The following is a 25,210-nucleotide window of genomic DNA, read 5'->3' as shown; positions in this document are numbered from 1 at the left end:
ATATTAGCCTTTTTCTCAGCTGAATCACATTGTAGACTCATGTTCAATTTGTGATCCACTATAACCCCCAGATCCTTTACTGATTAGCTAGTTATTTCTCATTTTGAAGTTATTCATTTGATTTTTCTTTTCTAAATGAAATACTTTTCACTTGTCTTTATGAAATTTCATCTTGTTGAATTCAGACCAATTCTCCAATTTGTCAAGGTCATTTTGAATGATAACCCTGTCCTCTAAAGCAATTGCAACCCCTCCCAGCTTTGTGTCATTTGTGTATTTTATAAGCGTATTCTCCACTCCATTATCCAAGTAATTAATGAAAGTATTGAATAGAACTGGACCCTGGACTGACTCTGAGGGACTCCACAAGATACGCTCTCCCAGTTTGACAGAGAACCATTGATAACTACTCTTTGAGTACTGTCTTTCAACCATTGTGCATCCACCTTATAGTAATTTAATCTAGACCACATTTCCCTAGTTTGCTTATGAGAATGCCATGTGGGACTATGTCAAAAGCCTTACTAAAATCAAGATATATCAAGATTTATTAAATATATTAAGACTCCGGAGTTGGAGTTTCCATCCTGTGTCCTGTCATAATATTTACTCACTTGTCTGTGTTGTGAGGCTTCATTCCTTTAAGATTCTTAGGTAGAAGGGGTTATAGAAATGCGAAGTTATATTACTTCCTTTGTAACCTAACTCCAGGTCTCCAGAGGTGGGAGATTAGTACCTGCGCTAGCCTTAGCCCTTCACTTTGTTATTACTGGAAGAAGATACTGTGTCATTTTTGTTTCTTTTTGGAGATGACCTCAGTGCAACTCCATATGGAGGAGAAAATATTTCCCAGAGGCTAGACTAATTGTGCCACCTCTGCAGATTGGTTACTAGCTTTACTAATCCAAATCTCCTCCTTTCTCAAGGACCCTAAGGGCTTGTCTACATTGCCCCCAAAACAGCATTTAGTTAATGCCAACTAAGAACTTTTTTTTGTTCACACCTTTAGAATCTATATGGTGGAGTTACAGTGGGAGAGTGTGCACTGCTATTCACCCCCCACTCACACCCATAGTCCGAACTGCGAGGCAATGTAGACATAGCCTAAATATATCGAACAGATGCCCTGATGGGGTACCATCCAAACCAGCAAAGAAGAGCTCTTTTTCATTAGAGGTTTGCATTTCTCTGTTTAATTACCTGCCCATTAAAATAGACAAGTTATCTCAGATTCAAACACCTTCTGCTTACAGATGAACATTTTTCTTCAGCAGGTTTATGTCTGTACTTCAAAGAACCTCACTGTCTTGGTATAAAAATAGTTTGGCATAAAGCTTGATTGATGGAAGAAAATTATAGATGTTCTTGATTTATTTCTTGGAATGATGGTTCAAATTTAAAATCAGAGTAAATTTGTTGCTGCTGCTGCTTTTTGGAATGCAGGATCAGAAGCAAAATCAAACTAAAATGCTGACTCCATATTCTGGCTATTAATTATGATTATTTTTATTTAGATTTCTAAGTAGTTTGTAGTGTTATAGCTGTGCCATGCCCATTAGGATGCAATACATATAATAGATCATCATTATATCATGGGATGCTCATAGCCAGCTTGTAGGCATGCCCACCACAGCCCTGGTTCAGCAGCTCTGCCCACAGCAGCTTGTCTACAGCCCCACTCTGGCTTCCACCAGCCTGGGTTACAACGAGTAAGGTGACCCCAACACACTCCCAGTTCCAAATTTCCCTACAACCGTGTGCCCTGAGTGTCCAGCCCTTACCAGGGCCACTCAGAGTTATAATAAGGTTTGTTGCTCCTTTAAAGGAGACAAAAGCACATTACAGCTTATTAACTTAACTGGGGTAAATACACTCTTCCCTTCAAACACAGCACTGAGCTGGTATATAGTAAAAATAAAACAAATTTATGAACAAAATATACATAGGATTAAGTGAGTTCAAGTATAAGGAATGAAACTAGAAAGAGTTACAAGTATAACAAAATAAAATATATCATCACTCTAAAATACGCTCAGTTACACATATCATAGAAATAACAGGAAGAAACCATTTCCCCAAAATAAATAGACCATACCTCACTACCTCCAAAATCCTCATGTGACTCACACAGCTGGTAGCCTGAAAGGAGATGGGCCTTGCACTGTGTCCTCAGATCAGTAGGGGAAGTAAATTCCAGAGTAAAAGACTGCCTGTTGATAATATTCAGCACTAGCCCCCAGATAATCAAATCTAGGCTGTGCTCACTCAGCACCTCCGGTCAGATGTTGTGGAGAGAGGCAATGCCTCAAATAATCATGACTCAGACTATGATCAAAGTCCACATCTTGAATTGAACTTGGAAGCAAATAGGTAACCAGTGCAGTTCAAGGAGAAAAGTGCTCATATGTTTGCCATGGCTAATACAACAAAGAAGGCAAGTAGCCTCATTCTGTACTGGCTGTAGCCACCAGATAGTCTCCATGTACAGCCCCACTTAGAGGACACTGTAATAATCCAATCCACAAGCCACAAAATAATGTTTCACCATGGCAAGCTGCAGAGTTGCCTAACCAGATGCAGATAAAAATAGGTGCTTTTGGCCACAGAAGACCGCTGTAATTTCAGGTGTAATTCCAGGTAGATATCCTCCATTCTTCCACCTTACCCTGATGCATTAACATTCCCTCTTTCTTGTTTGAATTAAGCTGAAGCCAGCATACTCACATCCAAGTCCCAGTCTCAGCCAAAACCTGGGAAAACAGAGGTATTGAACTATCTGGCTCTGATGGAAATGAGACTTAGAACTGCATCTACATACTAATGCTGCCTCAACGTAAACTGATTTGTTGTCTTAATTGGTGGTTTCACACGACTGTTGAGAAGAAGAGGAGATCAAATAAATCCTTTTGGGATCTCCATATGAGATCTGTTGTGGCAGAGGAACAATTACCCTAAAACTCTCTAGGGGATACCTGGAAGAGGAAAGAATGGAATCACCTCAGGGTTCTATCCTTTTCCCCAGATAAGGGCCACTGGTGAGTCAACAAAATTTCATGTTCTACTGTATCAAAGGCTGGCAACAGAAACAGCCAGTTTTGCATGGACCAGGCCTTTGTCCATCACTAAGAAGAGACCTCTATCCAAAAATATGAGTGCCATCTCATGCCATACCCAGACAGAATGTCCATCTGAAAGGAACTGGGAAATGTGAAGACTCCAGATGGCTTCAAAGTTGCCTCAGCACAACCTTCTCAGTAGACTTCACCAAAAAGGAAAGACTAAGGACTGGGCAATAATTGTCTGCTAAGTTAGCTTTGAGAGAGTTTCTTCACTAGTGGCTTGTTTCAGGGAGGATGGCACCTTACTCCCTTTAGGGAAGCTTTAACAATCGCTACAAATAAAGTACTCAACTCTAGGGTGGGCCAGAAAACAAGAATTCTGATTCGTGAAAAATGTTGAGGTTTCAGAATTTCCTTTCGTTCCTCATTGGAACAAAATCAAGACCTCTCTTTCTCTTTCAGGTTTTGACCAGAAATTCCACCCTGAAACTCAGAGACCTTTCTAATGAAAGTTTTTTCAAAGACCAATATATTTCCATGGAAAGTTTTGGTTTTGTCGAACTGGCATTTTTCAACACAAGATATTTCTTCTAAAAATTCCTAACTGGTTTTACTCAACACCTTCCTGTTTGATAGAACTAGCCATGAGAGAGATGAGTCCCACTCATAGGGCACAGGCTGAAGCACCTTGGAAGCCTGAAAGGAAAGCAAATTTCTGAAGCTGTGATATGGGTTGATAAAAATGTTCATGTGAATTTTCACAAACATTATTTTCCTGATTTCACTGGCAGGTTGTGTTTTGGCTTTTCATAAACTCATTGATATAATGGAAATGTTTGAGATTTAAGTTCCACCTTGTCTATGGATAGAAAGTCCACAAGAGTAGTCATAGAACAGTTATAAGTAAACCCAACACAGCTTTACTTCATTGCCTGGCTTCCTATTGTACCTGACTCCCGCCCTCCCCACTGTAATAGCAGGCAAAGAGGTATACTTACATTAGTACTGCTTTTAAATAAGAGCTTTGCATGCCATCTCTCTGCATCATTTTTGTCTTGCTGTCTTTGTGAGAACCACTGTACCCAACTCTACTAAATCATTAGGTCGTTATTTTCTCTCTCTCTCTCTCTCTCTCTGCAGTGTCTTGAGATACTTTGTCTGAGAGATGCTATATAAAAGCAAATTGATTTGAAATGGCTCTTAAGACATTCTCCATATGCCATTACAGTTTATATTTGGACTCAGCTGGGTACTAAAAATGTTACTGAATCGGATGGCTAATGTGCATTGTTATTCCCATTAATATACTTTACAGAATCCGCAGAACGGTAACTGCAGTCGTTTTCTTATCTGAATTCCTATTCATTCACCTTTCCTTCAGGAAATGCACTGAATAAAGGCCATGTTTACCATTTTTTCCCTTTTCTTCAGGAGGTGAATAGGACAAGGATATAGTTCCTTGTATTCCAGTGAGGGGAGAGCAATGGGTATTTTGTTTTAAAAAAAAAGTGCCCTTTGTTTTTACAAACAATTATAGGATAAGGAAGGGAGGGCTTAGTCTTGTGAAGGGGAAATTGGCTCATCAGCAGTGTCTGGCCTTGCATTTGTATACCAGCTAAGGAGTGCTGTGCATTCACATTAGGCTCTGTCAATGATATCAACTTATTTTTAATGTGGATGGGAGGAAATTACAGTTGTATGTTAACCTTTTCTGCTGGGCAAACTTCTCCCACTTGAGTCTAGTGCTCCCAGAGTTTGTATCAGTCACGCACTGCTGTAGAATAAACTTCTTGTTGCACAGCATCATTTTAATCCTGCTATTGAGGGTTTTATTTTCCACTATCAAACACATCCATTGTTGTCTCCTTGAGATTTCTTTTCCCTTCTTGTTTTTTCCACTGGTGACATAAATGCAAAATCAAGGCACTCATCTGGCTGGATTAATCATCTTCTCGGATCACTGCTGCCTTCCATCTCCCATGAGGAAGACTCACTGTATCACTTTTTAATGATATTGGCTATATCCCATTTATGGAAGGACAGGTCACATCACACTGAGAACTGCACTATAGTTCTGAGACCTCTTGCTATCTCTCTGTTTAGTTATGCTAAATGCCTTGCAGGAAAGATTCAGTAATTACTTTTTGGAGCAGCCATGAATCGAAGTTGAAAGTCACTGGAAATTGATGCCCAGAAGGAAGAAATTAAAGTTCCGATAAAAACAATCTAGAAAGCTTAGTGTGAGACAGAGGCTTAGTGTTCTGAGAGACAAACTTTCTGGGATTGCTTTCTAGAACACTGCATTCTCAAGCAAATCCAGCCGGTTGGTCATATACCCAGCTGGGCTTTCGCTTTCCAGTTATATGTCTCAATGGTAACAAAAGAGCAACACCATACAGTACAGTACATTCTCTTTCACTGGATACTGTGTGTGCAGTGTTTGTACAGGACATACCTGATGCATGTCACAGTGGAGGTGGGAGCCTGTACGAAGGGGAGTGGCTCTCTGCAGAACTGGTCGTAGAACCATTCTGAGACTGCACAAGAGTCCCCTAATCAGATTACCGACAAAGCACTTGATTTTTGACACAGAAGGGGCATGTGGTGTGGTGTGCCATGTGAACACAACATGCTGCAGGGTTCTAAGAGTGGCCATGGGTATTTACCAGCTGCGAATGTTATTCACAGCAGCTTTTAGAATTATTACAAAACTTTTAGGATGCCAAATACTTTAGGTTAAATCGTGATTTGAATGAAGTCAATGGGAGTTTTGTCATTGACTTCAGTGGGGCCAGGATTTCACCCTCTGACTCGATGAATTTGTCGTTCCTTCTTTTATTGACTTCACTACTATGTAGTGACCATCCAGTGGTGAGTGTTTAACTTGAGCCTCCACCTTGTATCTAGCATAATCAATATATAATCCAGTCTCCAGAGAAATCAATATGTAATTGTTGTCGTTCCAGAGACAGCATAATCAATGTCTCTAGCGATCCGAGTGTCTCAGTCCTAAGGAAGTTGGGAAGTAAACTTTGCAGTGTGCTTTCTGTACAAGCAGATCTCCATAGATTCACATGGATGTTCCCATTTTGGCAAAGGTTCTGAACAGCAGTCCAGTGACCTTGCTACTCAAATTAGTGCTTTATAATCAGGCTTTACTATTAATAAGCATTCTTCCAATTACAGGGGACAAGCTGTAATACTGCGTGTTAGTGGAATCTAAACAAAAAAATTGTACAACTGGTTTGATGAGGAGTTTCTTTGCTCTTGTCTCAGAGTAAATGACATTTTCCCATGGTTTGTTCAAGCCCTGTTCCCTAATACCTTACCCAGTGTTTATAATTCATACTCTAGCTAACTAAACACTTAGGACTTCTGGTTCTTGCAATGATGACAAACTGCTGGATATCCTATTGAAAATGATATGGAGTCTGTTCTATTCCACTGTCCTAAAATAAATCTATGGGCACTCCTCTGTGCTCATTTGACGTACATTTGACAGGGCTATTCTGGTAGAACACTTTTTCATGTGGCTAAAAGGTTGGGCCAGGTACAATAACTGCACTGCTCACATTTTAAAGAAATGTCGCTTGACTTGTCTTTGTGGCGGGGTTAAATTCTCAGGTTCATATTTTTTGCTGAGCAGACACTTCTCAACAGTTTGTCATGTGTGGTCAGGAAAATCACTGAGATGACATGGTCCATGGGCAAAGGCCATTTATCTGGCTCAGGTTTGACAGAATTACTCTGGTCTGACCTTTGAAAAATGGAAACTTGTGCCAGCTGAATCATGTCAGCAAAATGTGTACAACTGGACAGCATGTGAGTCATTCGATCTGGGCAGGCCTCACAGGCTGTTAACTCACAGTGACTAGCGTCATGGAGACTGTGTTCTAGCCAGTGTATCCGAGAAGTTAGATGGTTTGCTTTCTAGAGATGTCAGCATTCAATCTGCATGTGTTGGATGTTTAACCAACAACAATTTGTAAAGCTGAATTTTATGGATACACAACATTTACCTAAAGTAACCTCTGCTGCAGTAACCTTTCCTTTATTAGCTAGGAGGGCAGTATGTCCACTCTTTTCCTAAGCCATTATCCCATGGCAGTCATAACTGGCCAAACTGCAGCTTAGGTAGAAGGCAATTCTAGTTTGCTTACCAATATTGTAGCAATGGGCTAAAACTAATCATTTGTCTGAGTTTCTACCTCACACCCAAACCCTGAACTTCTGCACTTCGGATAAAATTGGATCCAATTCCAACAAAAACCCTGGATTTGTTTTTCAAAACCCAAACCCAGCTGACAAGGATTTATAAAATCTAAAACCACCCCTGGCTTTGCCAATCCCCCTGCTCTTCCATTGGGGGAAGATAATCTTCACTTCCCTCCTGAAAATTGTTCTGCAGATGTTATGCACATGACATTGTTCCTCTCGGAATTAGTTGGGTGAAGAAGAGATTCCAACATACTGGACAAAGTTTACAAAGTTGGTCAAAACACTATGATGCCAGTGACTGAAGTAGCCAATTATTATTAATACTAATAATAGTGTACTGTCTGGCAGGGGAATCTGAGAAATGGAGGAGACGCACTTTGTGCCCTCAAAGCATAAGTATGTCTCTTATTACAGCTTGCTTATTTCTTATGGCGTTGGGTGAAGAGAAGAAGCAAGTTTCCCACCATGGTTGTATAACCCACATAACGTAGATTGGTATATATGGGTCACACATTGACTGGGGAAGCTTGTCCTGAACATCAGAGGTCCTCAGCAGTTCAAATCTCCATATGGGCCAACACTTATAACAACATTGCTGGTGGGGATCATCTATGGGACTTGAACCTAGAATCTCTGGATCTAAAAGCATGTGCGCGGAGGTGTGGTGGTGTTCCACTTCTTGAGTTAAAGGAGCATCTGTGGTAGCTTAAAAGCAGTAGCAGACTGATCAACTGCAGCCAGTAGAAGGAGACAAAAACTCACACAGGGATAATGCAGATTACACTTAGCCTGTTTGTGTTGGTACCTGCTGTCAGTATCCCCCTTAAGAGTGACTGTTAAAGTGAGGTTAAATATGATGCCTTCCTCCTGATTTCTCCATCTAAAAGCTACATTAACCAGATAGCCTTTTATGAATGGGCTTGGCAGATGTACGATGTGAGCCATGAGACTTATGCTCTTATCTGGTAAAATTTGAGTGGGAAAATCAGTTTGCTAATAACATTAGAGTGTTTTGTTTTAACAGATCCAAAAATCACAACAGCATCTTAAGACACTGTTTTTGTCTCACAAGTAATAAATACACAAAATGTATTTAAATGCGTTAAAACTTCATTGGAGAAAAATCTCTTTTAAAAAGTATATGAACCTCCAAAAATTCCTTTGATGGCAGGTGGGTTTAAAACATAACCAGCTTATTCATGCTGTGGAAAGTTGGCTTTCAAAGCACTCAACTTTAAATTGTTTTTTTTAAAAGGAAACTACACATGTTAAAAGCACTTGACCTGCATGCCAAGCCTCTGCTTGTAAATTAACTTAATATCATTTAATCAGGCTAAAGCCTGGACCCAATTCAAAATCCTAGCATCGTAATTTAAATATCCTAAAACAGCTGTTGTTTGTCCAACAGATAAAACTGAGGAAGAGCAGAATATGCCACTGTAAACAGCATGTCATCCTGAACAATAAACATCTTTCTTCTCCATTCTCTTCTGATGGCAGTTACTGCGTGTTATCTAACTGGCCGTTCACATGGTACACGTGATCAGGGGACTCCCTTCTTAAAAGGGGTCGGTGTTTGTGTGACTTTTTGTTCTGCTCTCATGTGGGTGTTTCCAGTCTTTCAGTAAAAGTGGCACCCAGCATCCTGTTTTATATTAATTTTACTCATTTCCCAATTGTTTTTAATACCCTCAAATAGCAAGCTGCCTGTAGGGTTTTCATTTCACGTGCGCACACACACTCTCTCTCTTCCTCCCTCCCTCTCAGGATTTTGACCTATTATGTAGTGAAGCTCATTATTAAAGAGGGCCAGAGCCTGCAAACTTTGTGCCCAATGCAACTCCCATTGCAGTTGGGAGCAAGAAAGCCTCTGACTTCAGTGGAAGCTGGATCAGGCATCTAATGCACATGAGCAAACCTTACTCAATGCAAGTGGCTCCAGCGGCGCAGCTTGTAAAGGAAGAGTTACTCACACGCATAACAGTTTCAGAATCAGGTCCTATGTCTGGGGTGAGCTAATTTGGGCAGTGGTCTGTCTGTTTTCCCACTAGAAAGCCGTTAAATAACAGCGAGGTTGTAAATGAGTTTTTATTTTTTTTATGGAACAAATGACATTTGGTTTACCAGAGCAAGCCAAGCTATGACTATTGCAACATAAGGTTGCTTGCTAATGTTTAGACGACTCACCAGTGATGGGAGAATGTCAAAAGGTAGAAAAGTTCCAATAAGCAGCTGAGGAGCTGGGTGCTCATCCAAAACTCTTGAGCACGTTAAACTGAATAGGAAAGCTTGTTAGAACAGACTTTCTCATATTATCTTGTTGCCTCTGTTGCCAGGTCCTGTATGGGAACAGAAATCTGAGCCAGGCACAAAAGAAAAATGATTGTTGATAACAGTTATCTAATTTTTTTTTTAACCAGAAAAATATGTTCAGTTGAACTAGAGATAGGTCAGGTTTGAACTTCTCACAAGTGTCACAGCCTTCAGATCTGGCGTTTGGGTTGGCCTATTTTATGATATGTAGGAGGGTCAGATGACAAACCGGGATTCTAAAATCCAGACTTTCCTAATGGTATTTGATTCTGGGGTTTGTGCTGAGGTCAGGCCAAAATGTAGCAAAAGCAGGAAAATGTAGATTGGTTCTGATTTTCTTCAAACTAAGTGAGGTATACCATGACTTCTTCTCACAGATGTTTGATTTTTGGCTGGAACCTTTAATGTGTGGCTGGAAAATGAGGCTTTTGAAAGAGAACTTTCTATTCTATTCTCTTGTTTAACTTCTTATTTTATCATTATTAACACACATGAGCTTTCCATATAAGTAGTAACAAATCTAATTCATAATCTCAATTGTTACCTTTAAAAGACCTGTTTGTGTTTAATGAATCTTATCATTATCTGTATATATATTTTATTCAAATTCCAAAAATGGTAACCACATATTGTAAAATCTACTTGATCCTGAACAAAAGACTATCTGTCATTTTTTCCCATTGAATAAGTTTCTCATACTTTATTTCTCCATGCCACTAATGTTGAGAAATCTGTCCTTTTCCAATAATGAGGTATCACAGATCTAACTTCTAGTAATAATTGTGCTTGTTACACCTTGATACCCCAATATTCACCACTGTCATGTAATTAGGATATGTCTTATACAAAGCATGCTTTGTGAGGTGTCATCCTAAAAGTCTTGATCTGTTAGACAGTAATATCTCATTTGATTGTATGTGCTGTCATCGTGTGTGACGTTATGAAGTTTGGCTATGTATGGGTTGCTGAAACAGGTCCTGAAGTTGAAAACACCCACACACAACCTTTCAGGTATGACAGTAAAAAGGCCAAATTATGTTAATGGCTTATTGAGGAAATGCACACAAGCACAAGGATTACCCCAGGAACTGTGTATACTAGAAACCTCTCAGAGATAGCACTACACAATGGGAACTGTTTGACCCAGCTCACAGTAAAAGAGCTTTCCAGCAAGTGGGGAGAAGGTATAAAAGGGGGGAAATGACGTCATGGGGGGACCTCACTCTCCCGACAACAACACACCTGGAAAAACCTGAGGAAGAAAGACTGAACTGTGGGAAGTGATGGTCCCAGGCTAGAAGGATTTTTAGTCTGTGTATGGAAACCTGGGAAAGCCAAGGCATCTTGTGCCTTAAGAATCTGCTAGCCTGTTTATCACTCAGGGTGAGAATTTGTTAATTTATATCTTACCTATCTAGTGTGTTAAGCTCAGTTTGCAGGTTTTGTTTATTTACTAAGGTAATCTGCTTTGATCTGTTTGCTATCTCTTATAATCACTTAAAATTTCCTTTTGTAGTCAATAAACATATTTCTTGTTTATAACATAACCCAGTTTGTGCAATTCATATCTGGGGGGACAAAAAGCTGTGCACATCTCTCTCCACATTGAGGGAGAGGGTGAATTTTTATGAGCTTGCGCTGTGCAGATCTTTCTATACAGTGCAAGACAGTATTATTTGGGGTTTATCTCCCAAAAGGAGTGTTCATGTGAGTGCTGGGTGAGTCCTCTCACACAGAGCTGACTTCAGTCAGTGTCTGCAGCTGGGTGTGGCCCTACCTGTGTGTGTGTGCTGCAAGAGGCCAGAGAGCCTAATTCAGCAAAACGGGGAGAGGGAATCCAGGCTGGTGGGGCAGAACAGGCTCAGTGAAACCCCAGTACATCAAGTGACACCCCGGACAAGGGGTCCAACCCGACACAGTGATGCAGAGAGCAGGGTCATATGTACAGCATGTTGCTCTGAAACACTGGTGGTGATTTTAAGTGAGTTCTAAGTGTGTCGGCTACACAACAGACAAAGTGGTTACTGGTTTGTTATTTTCTGTTTGCTTATTTTGGGAAAGAGAAGTAGGGACAGGAAAAGCAGGAAAAAGAGCAAAAGTGAAGCTACCAAAAAGTTGGAGCTTTACCGGTTGTAAATAGAAGAAAATGAAAAGATGTAGATAGAGACAGATAGAATTGAAACAGATAGAAATGGGTGAGCAAAAGGCTGCACATCAGAGGGCCATGGAATTGAGATAGCTAGAGGCTGAGGAAGCCCGAGAACGGACAAAACTGGAGGCTGACAAAGAAATGGAAGCAGAAGCAGCCAGGCAGAAGTTAGCCAAGAACAGGAGGAAAAAGAAAAAGAGAGGAAGCATCAACTGGCCACAGTGGAGTGGAAGAGACAGAACCCTACACTAGGGGCCCCCCCTTCCAAAAATCCACAAGTGGGAGCGGTTGTGCCCAGCGTACAATGAGTCTGGGGACATTGCTGAATATTTCATCACCTGTGAGAGGCTGTCTATGCTCCATGCAATTCTTGAAGATCAACAGATGACCACTTTGGTTGCAAAATTGACTGGGAGAGCTCTAGACATATTCAATAAGATGCCAATTGGTGATGCTTCCAATTATGGTAAATTTAAGGAATTGGTTTTGAAACAGTTTCAGATTACACCTGAAATTTATAGAGTAAAATTTAGAAGCCTTAAGAAAGGGGCTGGATTAAGTAATGTGGCTTATGTGAACCAAATGAGAGATTTACTGGATAAGTGGATGAGGGGAAAAGGTATTACAAACTTTGAAGCAATGTGTGATTTGGTTGCTCAGGAACAGTTTCTGAATATGTCTAATGATGATGTAAAACAGTGTTTATGGGATAAAAAGGTAGAAATGGTCAAAGAACTTGCAGCTTTTGCAGATAATTTTGAACAATCCCAAGCACCTATTAGGAACAAGTCACAGGCAGAGGGGTTCAGGTTTGGTGGGAAGCCAGGTCACCACTTTATTCCTGGGGAAAGGGAGGATGACCGGGAGGTGAGGCACTCCCATACCTGTCCCAAACCACCCTCAAAAACAGGAGACCCTAGAAGGTGCTTCCACTGTGATTCTGTAGAGCACCTGAAGTATAACTGCCCCAGATAGAAGGAGAATAAACCTCCCCTGTCCCATGTTGGCTCAGTTGTCCTCAGCCTCAAGTCACCGGAGGGTACCCCCATAACTTATCACACCTTCTTGGTGGACACTGGGCCTGGTGAACCAGACAAGGAACTCATTAAGATTGTCAGAATTGATGGCACAGAGTGCCTAGGTTGGAGAGATACTGCGGCCCAGCTCTCTCTGGTTCGATCGAGTGTGGTCTCAGAGGTTAGTATTTTACCTGGGCAAATGGCCAGCATTAAGGGGGGTGGGGCCGGAAAGGTTCCCAGTACCACTAGCAAAGGTTCATGTAGAGTGGGAAGGTTTGGAAAGCGATTTACTTGTGGGGATGCTAGAGGACATCCCAGTGGACATGTTGGTAGGGAACGATTTTTTCCACAAGGCCAGGACTGTTGGTGTGGTAACTCGCAGCATGAAGGAGTGTTGTGTAGGGTTCCCAAAGTGGGAGGAGAGGGTGTTGCCTGCCAGTGAAAGGGCTGTTCCAGCTGGTAGCTGCAGGTCTGATGCAGCTGAGCCAGTAATAGATCTTGCCCTAGGGAGCATGGAAGGGTGTGTCTCAGAGAGAAGCCCGGAGGATCATAGAATCATAGAATATCAGGGTTGGAAGGGACCCCTGAAGGTCATCTAGTCCAACCCCCTGCTCGAAGCAGGACCAATTCCTAGTTAAATCATCCCAGCCAGGGCTTTGTCAAGCCTGACCTTAAAAACCTCTAAGGAAGGAGATTCTACCACCTCCCTAGGTAACGCATTCCAGTGTTTCACCACCCTCTTAGTGAAAAAGTTTTTCCTAATATCCAATCTAAACCTCCCCCCCTGCAACTTGAGACCATTACTCCTCGTTCTGTCATCTGCTACCATTGAGAACAGTCTAGAGCCATCCTCTTTGGAACCCCCTTTCAGGTAGTTGAAAGCAGCTATCAAATCCCCCCTCATTCTTCTCTTCTGCAGGCTAAACAATCCCAGCTCCCTCAGCCTCTCCTCATAAGTCATGTGTTCCAGACCCCTAATCATTTTTGTTGCCCTTCGCTGGACTCTCTCCAATTTATCCACATCCTTCTTGTCGTGTGGGGTCCAAAACTGGACACAGTACTCCAGATGAGGCCTCACCAATGTCGAATAGAGGGGAACGATCACGTCCCTCGATCTGCTCGCTATGCCCCTACTTATACATCCCAAAATGCCATTGGCCTTCTTGGCAACAAGGGCACACTGCTGACGCATATCCAGCTTCTCGTCCACTGTCATCCCTAGGTCCTTTTCCGCAGAACTGCTGCCTAGCCATTTGGTCCCTAGTCTGTAGCGGTGCATTGGATTCTTCCATCCTAAGTGCAGGACCCTGCACTTATCCTTATTGAACCTCATCAGATTTCTTTTGGCCCAATCCTCCAATTTGTCTAGGTCCTTCTGTATCCTATCCCTCCCCTCCAGCGTATCTACCACTCCTCCCAGTTTAGTATCATCCGCAAATTTGCTGAGAGTGCAATCCACACCATCCTCCAGATCATTTATGAAGATATTGAACAAAACTGGCCCCAGGACTGACCCCTGGGGCACTCCACTTGACACCGGCTGCCAACTAGACACGGAGCCATTGATCACTACCCGTTGAGCCCGACAATCTAGCCAGCTTTCTACCCACCTTATAGTGCATTCATCCAGCCCATACTTCTTTAACTTGTTGACAAGAATACTGTGGGAGACCGTGTCAAAAACTTTGCTAAAGTCAAGAAACAATACATCCACTGCTTTCCCTTCATCCACAGAACCAGTAATCTCATCATAAAAGGCGATTAGATTAGTCAGGCATGACCTTCCCTTGGTGAATCCATGCTGGCTGTTCCTGATCACCTTCCTCTCATGCAAGTGCTTCAGGATTGATTCTTTGAGGACCTGCTCCATGATTTTTCCAGGGACTGAGGTGAGGCTGACTGGCCTGTAGTTCCCAGGATCCTCCTTCCCTTTTTTAAAGATTGGCACTACATTAGCCTTTTTCCAGTCATCCGGGACTTCCCCGGTTCGCCACGAGTTTTCAAAGATAATGGCCAATGGCTCTGCAATCACAGCCGCCAATTCCTTCAGCACTCTCGGATGCAACTCGTCCGGCCCCATGGACTTGTGCACATCCAGCTTTTCTAAATAGTCCCTAACCACCTCTATCTCCACAGAGGGCTGGCCATCTCTTCCCCAAGAAGGGTATTTGAACCTTAGAATCCACAGAGGAGGGGGGTGAGGGTTCCTTTGGCACTGCAGTGCAGGGTGGCAGCATGCTTCCAATTGAGGGAGAGGTGGAATCGGGCCTTTGCCCAACTGAAAGCAATAGGTCCCCAGACTGGGGGCAGGATAGATGTTGTCAGTGTCTAAGGAAGTTATCCCAAGTATTAGCCACAATATAAAGAATTAATACTAATAATAACACAGCTGCAGCTCATGCTCTTATCCACTCCCAATATCAATTCCTATATCTGTGATATGAAACAAAAATATTCTGGAACTATGAAGCCTTGTGCTCAGCTGGCTTGCCTCAGCCAGACCCAGATGACTCTGTGGTAGGAAAAGAAAACCCAGCTGTCGGTTACTTAAACTGATGCCGCTGCTCATGATCTGAAACTGACTGTTCTCTACAATGCAACTTGCTCTGAAGGTCAGGGGAAAAAAGATGTATTTTCAAACGTCTTTGTGCCTTACCAAAGAGACCAATGAAATGTGTGTGCGATGGGACAGTACTGGGGCCCCTTCTCTCATGGGGGTGACACACATCTGATCCACGCCATGCCGAAACACAAACAGTCTCTAGAATACCTCTCTTCTGCCTCCTCTCTGACTGCACTCTCCTCTCCTCTTCTGCCTTTCTCACCTTATCCCCCTCAATCTGTCCCTCACTAGCTCACCCACTCCACAAGCCCTGCTTACCTCTTCCTACCCTGTCAGTCTCTGGGTCAGATTAAATCTTGGTTTATGCTGGCCTTTCCCGCCCACTGGGGTGGGAGTGGAGAGTGCAGTCGCAGAAAGTGGCTGTACACCTCTCCCCCGCCCCCAGCCAGCTTTGAGCAGGGGGTTGGACTAGATGACTTCCTGAGGTCCCTTCCAACCCTGATATTCTATGGTTCTATGATTCCCTGCCTAGCCGGGTTATGGAGAGTCAGAATATCCCCATTGCAGGGGCATCAGTGGAGCCTCCAGTGGAAATACCATCTGCCCTCTCCTGGAGTGAGTCCCCCCTGGCAAACAGAAGGCTGGCCTTGGCGGCACCTCCCTGTGCAGCGCGTGAAACCAGTTCACTATCTCTACTCCCCAACTCCAGACATATTCATCTAATGCACTTTCTCCCACCCTCCTATACTATCACATACACTGGTGCTGCCCTCTGCCAACATCAGAGACCTTGCATTCATCTTAGAAGCACTCAGTCCATTTTCTTTCCAATCCCTTCCCTGATTGCAGGACCTCTCATCACCACATTCATATGACTTACAGTGGGGGCAAACTTAAGCACCACTAGGCATCATTAACCGCATCCTATAATGGCTGTACCTTTCAGAAACATCTGGAAGTGGATATGGGATGCAGCAGCAGCAGAATTGGTATTGCATGCCAAAGGTTTGCTAGTACTGACAGAGACTGTTGCTTTCGGTGCTGCAGAGCGGTGAGAGATATGCAAATATGCAGATCAAATGAAGCCACAGGACAGTTGGACAGTTATTTTTTCCAGGTTCTCTTAGACACATGACCATTCTGATCACATCATGCTATAGGACATTCGCTTTTCATCTGAAACTGTTCCTTTCAGAGCTTTCATACCTCTTCTAATTTTTAGTCCACGTAGAGAATTTGCAAATCGTTTACACATGGAATGTTGGTTGCCCACATCTGAAAATATACACATCGTTAAGTCATAAGTGCTTGGATCTGGAGACAGCTTAGGAAAAGTTATGGCTTGACCTTTTGTCCATGGACTGAACCATTTTTAATTAATTTTAGACTAGTTTGTCGTGGAATGTTTTCAGAAACTGAAATGTAACATATGCTGAACGTTATTTGTTTTATACAAGCAACATTTAAAATAACACATAATGATTCATCATTGCAGCCTGTCTGAAACTTGCCAGCAGTGTAACCATATTTATGATCAGAGAGCTTGCATGCAATCAATACTATTAAAAAAAGATATTCTTTTTCCTGTCTAGCTTTGCTTCTACCTCAACATTCATGTTTTAAGGTTCTCTGAAGAGTGGCATCCACTGCCCTAGAGCGAGTATGGGATGGAGCCTGTATTCCTGGGTTCAATTCCCTATGCTGCCACTAACATACTATGTGACAATGGCAAGCTATGTATAGTCTGATTTTCAGACGTATTGGAACACCCACAACTTCATCTTACTTCAGTGGGACTTCTTTATTTTACTAGGTGTTGTGGATGCTCAGCACATCTGAAAAATGGGGGGCTTATTAACTTCTCTATGCTCAGTTTACTGATCTGTAAAATGGCAGTAATAATAATAATAACTAGCTTTTATATAGTGGTTTTCATCAGTAGATGTCAAAGTGTTTTGCAAAGGAGCTCAGTGTCTATCCCCATTTCATAGATAGGAAAAGTGAGGCAAAGAAAGGTAAAGTGACTTGCCCAGTTTCATCCAATGGGCCAGTGGCAGAGCCATGAATAGAATGCAGGTCTCCTGAGCCCCAGTCTGGGACTCTACCCTCTAGGAGACATTGCCTCTGCAGGGTGTGGCTTAATTACTTAGTGCATCTTAAGTGCTTTGAGGTTCTTAGATGAGAAGCATTGCACAACTGCAAAGTATTAATTATTACTATTTATGGACTAAGAAATTGTTGTTGTTGGTTAAAAAGTCAGTCTGACCCAGATGAACAAGAAACTTCTGTTATTCACAGAACAGGTTTAGGACCCAAGCCTTGCTAACTAGAAACTTCCAGACATAGCCTTCCAGCTCACTACATCCCGACCAAAGTTTCCATGTCTTAAACGAAAAGTAGTACCACATTTAGCAGTTCCCTATCTTAAAGGAGCAGTAGCACATTTAACACATCTTAACAAAGTAATATAATTATTAGGGAAATGAATACTCCAATCACAACCATTTACTGCTGAAGTGCCTTACCCAATACTTCTGAAGGGTTTGACCAGTTGGCAGAATGACAAGATGCCACGTGTATTACACAGGTTCCCATGGAAAATATCTCCTCATCATAGAAATATTACAGATATCGTGACAAAACAGATAGAGATGAAGGGGATAATTTGTTTCCTTTTTTGTTCAGTAGATAACAAATAATGAGTCTTAAATGGCTGAGTGAAGCGCCCTGTAGCAGAACGTTATGGCACTGTCATAAAAGGCAAGTTTACATTTTAGAGCACAATGATACAAGGTGACATTTAAAATAACAGGTAATGGGGACTTCAGAATCATCTTGGAAGCTTTCATCAGAGTCTGAGCTTCCCTTCAGTACTTGCACAGTGAGGTATCTCAGTGCCTGTTGACCTTCATATGCAGATGTACACAAACACAGCAGTATATAGTGCTTTTTATTTTGGTTAAAAGTCTGGTAAAAGCGGTTACCCTTTCGACTTCGATTAAACCGTCTAGTCAACAGGTGTAGTTTGATGAGTTTCATTTTTATTGGATCAACTCAATAGCTTCATGCTCTGCCAGAGTCTTAGGACATGATTCTGATCTGAATTACACCTGTTTCCCTGGAGTTACTCCTGATTTACATTGGTGCAAGTGAGATCAAAATCAGTCTTTTAGCATTTGAGAAAATGTAGTAGTCATTAGGGTGCACTGGTAGGGTGACCCAGTGTCTGGTTTTCGACCAGAACACCCAGTCAAAAAGGGACCGTGATGGCTTCGGTCAGCACCACCGACCGGGCCATTAAAAGTATGGTCAGTGGTGCTGCGGAGCTAAGGCAGGCTAGTCCCTACCTGTCCTGGCTCCGCGCTGCGCCTCAGAAGCATCCATCAGGTCTGGCTCCCAGGCGGAGGACCGTGGGGCTCCACGCGCTGCCTCCACCTCGAGCACTGGCTCCGCTCTGCCATTGGCTGGGAACCGTGGCCAATGGGAGCTGCAGGGACAGTGCCTGTGGGCAAAAGCAGTGCGCAGAGACGCCTGGCGTACCTCCGCCTAGGAGCCGGAGCTGCTGGCTCCTTCTGGGGCGCAGCGCGGTCCACGGTGCCAGGACAGGTAGGAAGCCTGCCTTAGCTGCCCCACTGTGCCACTGACTGGGAGCCACCAGATGTAAGCCCACGCCCCAACCCCGAGCCCCAACCCCGGAGCCCTCTCCTGAATACCAAACCCCTCATCTCTGACCCCACCCCAGAGCCTGCACCCCCAGACAGAGCCCTCACCCCCCCTGCATCCCAACTCCCAACCTGGAGCTCCCTCCTGCACCCCAAACCCCTCTCCCCAGAGCCTGTGGCCCCAGATGGAGTCCTCACCCACCCTGCACCCCAACCCCCTGTCCCAGCCTGGAGCCCTCTCCTACACCTTGAACCCCTGCCCCAGCCCAGTGAACATGAGTGAGGGTGGGGGAGAGCGAGCCACTGAGGGAGGGGGAATGTAGTGAGCAGGGTCAGGGCCTCATGGAAGGTGGGGCAGGGGACATGGTCTCAGGAAGGGGTGGGGCTAGGGTGTTTGGTTTTGTGTGATTAGAAAGTTGGCAACCCTATGCACTGGTTATGTCTGTTCAGGCTTGTGGGGGTGGGGGTTGCGGGGATTTTTTTTTAAATACAAGAAAAACATAAGAGCTTAGAGATTTAACAGAAGAGCTTGAATCACAAGATTCAAGATGTATGGTATTAATCCATACCATCTAGATTTGCTTTCGGTAAATTAATCTCATGGCTGCTTAAGAACGTTTCATGTATACAGAAGTGATGCATTGGAGAGTAGGATGAAAGCCAAATCTGCTTTTACAGTCTTTGCCCATGGGATCCTGGGAGAGTGGCATGAAATAAGTGCCATTGAGCACTTTTCATAGAAATCATGCAAGTTGTCCATGCTCCTCCTCATCCAGGGAAGAATCAACTTTCTTCTTTAGTCAGCCACGGCGTTAGTCTTGTGAACTTTCAGTTGCTAGAACCCAAATGCTTGTTTCTTGCCTTCATAAGAGTTACTACCTATTTGTTGTTCTCCAAAGCAAAAGTAAGGTTGTGTGGGTTGTTGGTGGGCTTTTTTTGGGGGGGGGGCACGATCAGGGGGGCAGTGTTTTGTTTATTTTTAATTCCAGTCAATGTGAATATGTGTTGAATTGCAAGAGCTAAGAAAAAATGACAGGGTTGTTTAAGAATTCTGATGGACACGTTCAATCTGTCATTGTGAGGTATGAAATCATAAGAAAAATCTAAGAAATTATGTCAGTCTATATTGTATATAGCAGACTCTTTGGGACTATAAGGTGTACAGAAGGGTAGGCTACACTAATTGAGTTGGAATGGTCCCTTTGGCTTTAAGCCTCTGGTTTTGAATGGTTTCAAGGGCTGCCCAATTACACAACTTGTTTTCATAGACATACAATACCTCAGAAAATGAACTGCAGATGAAAAAAAATGTATTTTGTTAAAGAAAATTAAATGGTCTAGTAAAACTGTTTGCACTATATACTGGGCTCCAGTCCATACATATGTTTCCTTTTAAAAAGTGCAGAATGTTAGTGTTCTTAGATGCCTTTACTTCCATTAATATTGTTCATTTGCTGTTGATTTGTTAAGAGGGGAGGAAAGAGAAGAGCGATTCAAAGGTCAGTTGCGAGTGGTTTTGAAAAATTAAGCATTGACTATGTCTCTCATGAACTTGGGATGGAAAAGGGCAATTAACTGTACTTATAAATAGTTCTCACATTCTTTTTTCTTCCCTTCTTTCTTCCCTCACTTTATCACAAATTCAGTCTCCTCACATATTAAAATGGTTCTTAAAATTGTGCTTATGATTTTTTTGAAAGTGTAATATCCTAATATCATTACTGTTAATCATGTTTATTACAGTAGTGCCTAAGAGCCAAGCAACAATGAGGTTCTATTGTGCTTGGCACTGTACAAACATGGTAGCAGACAGTCCCTGTCCCAAAGTGCTTGCAATCTAAATAGACAAGACAGAGAAAGGGTGGGAGGAAGACTTATGACACACAAGCAGCATAACAATGTGATGGCAGCAAACATTGTTAGTTCTGATTCTCTTTTTTGGGGGGGTGGGGGGTTAGTTCAGAGGAGATGAGCTAAATGGAAAAAGAAGTGAAGGGAGAGAGGATGTTAACGGGAAGGGTGTGAGGGGGAGAGAGCAGGGAAGGGGAAGGTACAAGAGGCAGGTGTGGAGTGAAGCTGAGGTGAAGAAATTGGGAGGTAAGAGAAAAGGGAGGGTTGGAGCAAACAGCCAATCAGCACAGAGCAGAGAACGGCCAGTCAAAACTACAATGTATCAAATGTACAAAGATCCCTAGCCTTGGCTGCTTCTATCACTGCTCCTACTGGCTGGTTGCTATCTGAAGTTTTACTCCAAGAAAGGTGAGGGTGGAGAAGGTGCACCTGGGTCATACTTTCACCAGAGTGTGTGTGAGGGGAGAGAATGGTGGTCCCAGCTGGGCCCCATTTTGTAATGCACTTTGGTCTCAGACAAAATGTGATGTGTTCAGTGCCATAACATTAACTTGATCCCAGACAGAGGAGGAGAAATGGAGAGCATGGCTGTATGATTGGGGATGGAAAAGGAGCCAAAGTGTTCTAATGAATGCTTAATGCTCTGCACCTATAGCTGTATTTTGGCATTTAAATAAAAGCCTTGTTTTCCGGTGCTGAATGCCTGCAGGTCGCATAAAATATTGATCCCACAAAAACCCAGGGGAGATACAGATGCTCAACACCTCTACGAACCAGGCCATTTTTATTAGCTGTCTAATTATGGACAGGAATGTTTTAACATGTGTTAGATCATTGCCTCTCCCTTCAGCTCTGCTAACCACATCCAACTAATACATTCTTAAACACTGCTGTCTTTGTCTACACTAGGTAGTGAGTGGGGGTTAACCACATGTTAATTAAAACATGTAAGTTAACATGTTTTCTAACGCAGCTTATAGAATCATAGAATATCAGGGTTGGAAGGGACCTCAGGAGGTCATCTAGTCTAACCCCCTGCTCAAAGCAGGACCAATCCCCAATATTTTTTAAATTTTTTAGCCCCAGATCCCTAAATGGCCCCCCTCAAGGATTGAACTCACAACCCTTGGTTTAGCAGGCCAATGCTCAAACCACTGAGCTATCCTCCCCTCCCCCACCCCCCCAAGACTCCTGTTAACTTCAGTAGTCTTTGGATCAGGCCCTGGACAAATATTCTTAAATGCCTTAGAATTTATATTATATTTTGTTTCCAGTTCGTTCACTGTCATGCCTCCAGTCAGTCATATACATACAAATTTTCAAAATTGGATGCCTAAATGTAGAGATCTCAATCCATATTTAAGCGCCTAAATAAGTGGCTTGATTTCTCATGGTGCTCTGTACACCGCAATTCCCATTGGCTTCAGTGAGCTCTCACGATGAGATTGTACCTGGTTCCTGATCCGTTCAATGAGTGCAGTAATACTTGTTTGTTGTAGTGCAGTTTGAGGTCCTTTGATGAAGTCTGATGTCATTATTTAGAAGTTCTTCTGTTGAGTTAAATGTTCATATTACGTCAATGGGCCCTGTTTGTAGCACTTGGTCCTATTCAGTGTCGCCTTGCAGGCCTCAAAAAGAAAAGGAGGACTTGTAGCACCTTAGAGACTAACAAATTTATTTGAGCATCAGCTTTTGTGAGCTACAGCTCACTTCATTAGATGCATGCAGTGGAAAATACAGTGGGGAGATTTTATATACACAGAGAACATGAAACAATGGGTGTTACCATACACACTGTAATGAGAATGATCAGGTAAGGTGAGCTATTACCAGCAGGAGAGAAAAAAAACCTTTTGTAGTGATAATCAAGGTGGGCCATTTCCAGCAGTTGACAAGAACGTGTGAGGGACAGTGTGTGTGTGTGGGGGGGGAGATAAACATGGGGAAATAGTTTTACTTTGTGTAATGACACATCCACTCCCAGTCTTTATTCAAGCCTAAGTTAATGGTGTCCAGTTTGCAAATTAATTCCAGTTCAGCAGTCTCTCATTGGAGTCTGTTTTTGAAGTTTTTTTGTTGAAGAATTGCCACTTTTAGGTCTGTAATCAAGTGACCAGAGAGATTGAAGTGTTCTCCGACTAGTTTTTGAATGTTATAATTCTTGACGTCTGATTTGTGTCCATTTATTCTTTTACGTAGAGACTGTCCAGTTTGGCCAATGTACATGGCAGAGGGGCATTGCTGGCACATGATGGCATATATCACATTGGTAGATGTGCAGGTGAATGAGCCTCTGATAGTGTGGCTGATGTGATTAGGCCCTATGATGGTGTCCACTGTCACTATTTCACACCTGGGGACAATGTATACCTTCAAATCAGCGGCACTGCTATGGGTACCCGCATGGCCCCACAGTATGCCAACATTTTTCTGGCTGACTTAGAACAACGCTTCCTCAGCTCTTGTTCCCTAATGCCCCTACTCGCGCTACATTGATGACATCTTCATCATCTGGACCCATGGAAAAGAAGCCCTTGAGGAATTCCACCATGATTTCAACAATTTCCATCCCACCATCAACCTCAGCCTGGACCAGTCCACACAAGAGATCCACTTCCTGAACTCTACAGTGCTAATAAGCGATGGTCACATAAACACCACCCTATACCAGAAACCTACTGACCGCTATACTTACCTACATGCCTCCAGTTTTCATCCAGACCACACCACACGATTCATTGTCTACTGCCAAGCTCTACGATACAACCGCATTTGGTCCAACCCCTCAGACAGAGAAAAACACCTACAAGATCTCTACCAAGCATTCTTACAACTACAGTACCCACCTGCTGAAGTGAAGAAACAGATTGACAGAGCCAGAAGAGTACCCAGAAGTTACCTACTACAGGACAGGCCCAACAAAGAAAATAACAGAATGCCACTAGCCATCACCTTCAGCCCCCAACTAAAACCTCTCCAACGCATCATCAAGGATCTACAACCTATCCTGAAGGATGACCCATCACTCTCACAGATCTTGGGAGATAGGCCAGTCCTTGCTTACAGACAGCCCCCCAACCTGAAGCAAATACTCACCAGCAACCATGTTGCTCTCCAGAGAAACCCTTTGGCTGATCTGAGTGGTTATAATGAACTTTACAGGCATTCCACCCAACCTTCTTGGGCTAGACATATGGAGGGAAGGAGGAAATCTTCCACCGAGGACAAAAACATCAAGCATGTTCTACTGATTTTATTAAAATGCTAAACTCTGAGCCTCCATTGCCCAATACAGTAGACTGCAGCCCTGTTTAAAAATACTCCAGCAGAGCACAGAATATGCTTCCCTGTTGTAATCAGGAACGTATTCTCATTTCAGCAGAGAAAAAAAGAAAGATTTCATTCAGCTTTCACCAAGCTGGGGATTTGCTCCTACTTACTCCTGTCCCCTTCTCCTTTGCGTCCATTGTTTGCTCAATTATCACTGCAATTTATTACAATACTTGTCAGGATATCACAAACCAAGCGTGAGCTACCCAGGCCATCTGGTTAGAAGCGAGTGGTTAACTGCCTTGATCCTCCCACTCAGCACCATCTGGTGGTCATGGTCACGAATGAAAAGTTTTTCTTTACAAAGCGTTAGGGCTCCTCCTGAACGTATATTGAGAGGGTTTGATTGATACATATGGCTGGGATCTCGAACGGAGGTAGGTGCTCAAATCCCACTGATTTGAATATGGAAGGGGTGGTCTTCGTGTAAATAAGCACAGACACAAATAAGAAGGTGAATGAAATATAGCTATAGTGATAGCTATAGATCGATGGATAGATTTCATTCAAATGTTATAATTACACAGTTTTCTTATCAATATGCAAATGTATGAAATGTCTCCAAAAATAAGTCCCTTCTGTTAACTGCTCTGAAATAGACCAATTTGGTGATTTTCCAGGCACATTGCAAAAGACATCTGTTTGACAGGGATTTTGCAGAGCGCTGAAGGTATGTTTCCTACAGCAATGAAGGGTGGAAAGGAGTTCTTGTAGGTAGTTGACTGGGAGAATTCCTGTCTGAAATGATTATTTTAATGTGTTGAGATTTCAATGTACTACTAACTATGTTCGGGTGCCCAGATTCATGTATAGGTGTCTTTTTAATATTATGTAAATCTGAATAAACAAATAAAATACATTCTTTCTGCTCTTGGTTTATGTTGAGCTCCTGCTGGGAAAAAAATGGATTATTTTAGACAACACAAAGAAGTATCAATGAGATGAAAACACTGCCAGAATTCTCTTTTGTTTTAAAGAATGAAGGACTAGTCCCTATGCAGTTCAGTATCACAGGTTTTTCATGGGATGTAAAATGTGGTCTGTGA

At 42.7% G+C, this 25,210-nt stretch overlaps 1 protein-coding gene across 7 annotated transcripts in view; it reads left to right on the top strand.

Annotated features, from left to right (window-relative positions):
• Window positions 1-25,210, top strand: part of GRK5 (G protein-coupled receptor kinase 5) — a 223,558-nt gene that overhangs the window by 150,799 nt on the left and 47,549 nt on the right. The window lies entirely within an intron of this gene.

This window comes from Lepidochelys kempii, chromosome 7 (genome assembly GCF_965140285.1).
Source record: "Lepidochelys kempii isolate rLepKem1 chromosome 7, rLepKem1.hap1, whole genome shotgun sequence".
In the NCBI taxonomy this organism is placed as follows: domain Eukaryota; kingdom Metazoa; phylum Chordata; order Testudines; family Cheloniidae; genus Lepidochelys; species Lepidochelys kempii.
The sequence above is the reverse complement of the archived record's forward strand: the minus strand, read 5'-3'. Positions and strand labels throughout refer to the sequence as shown.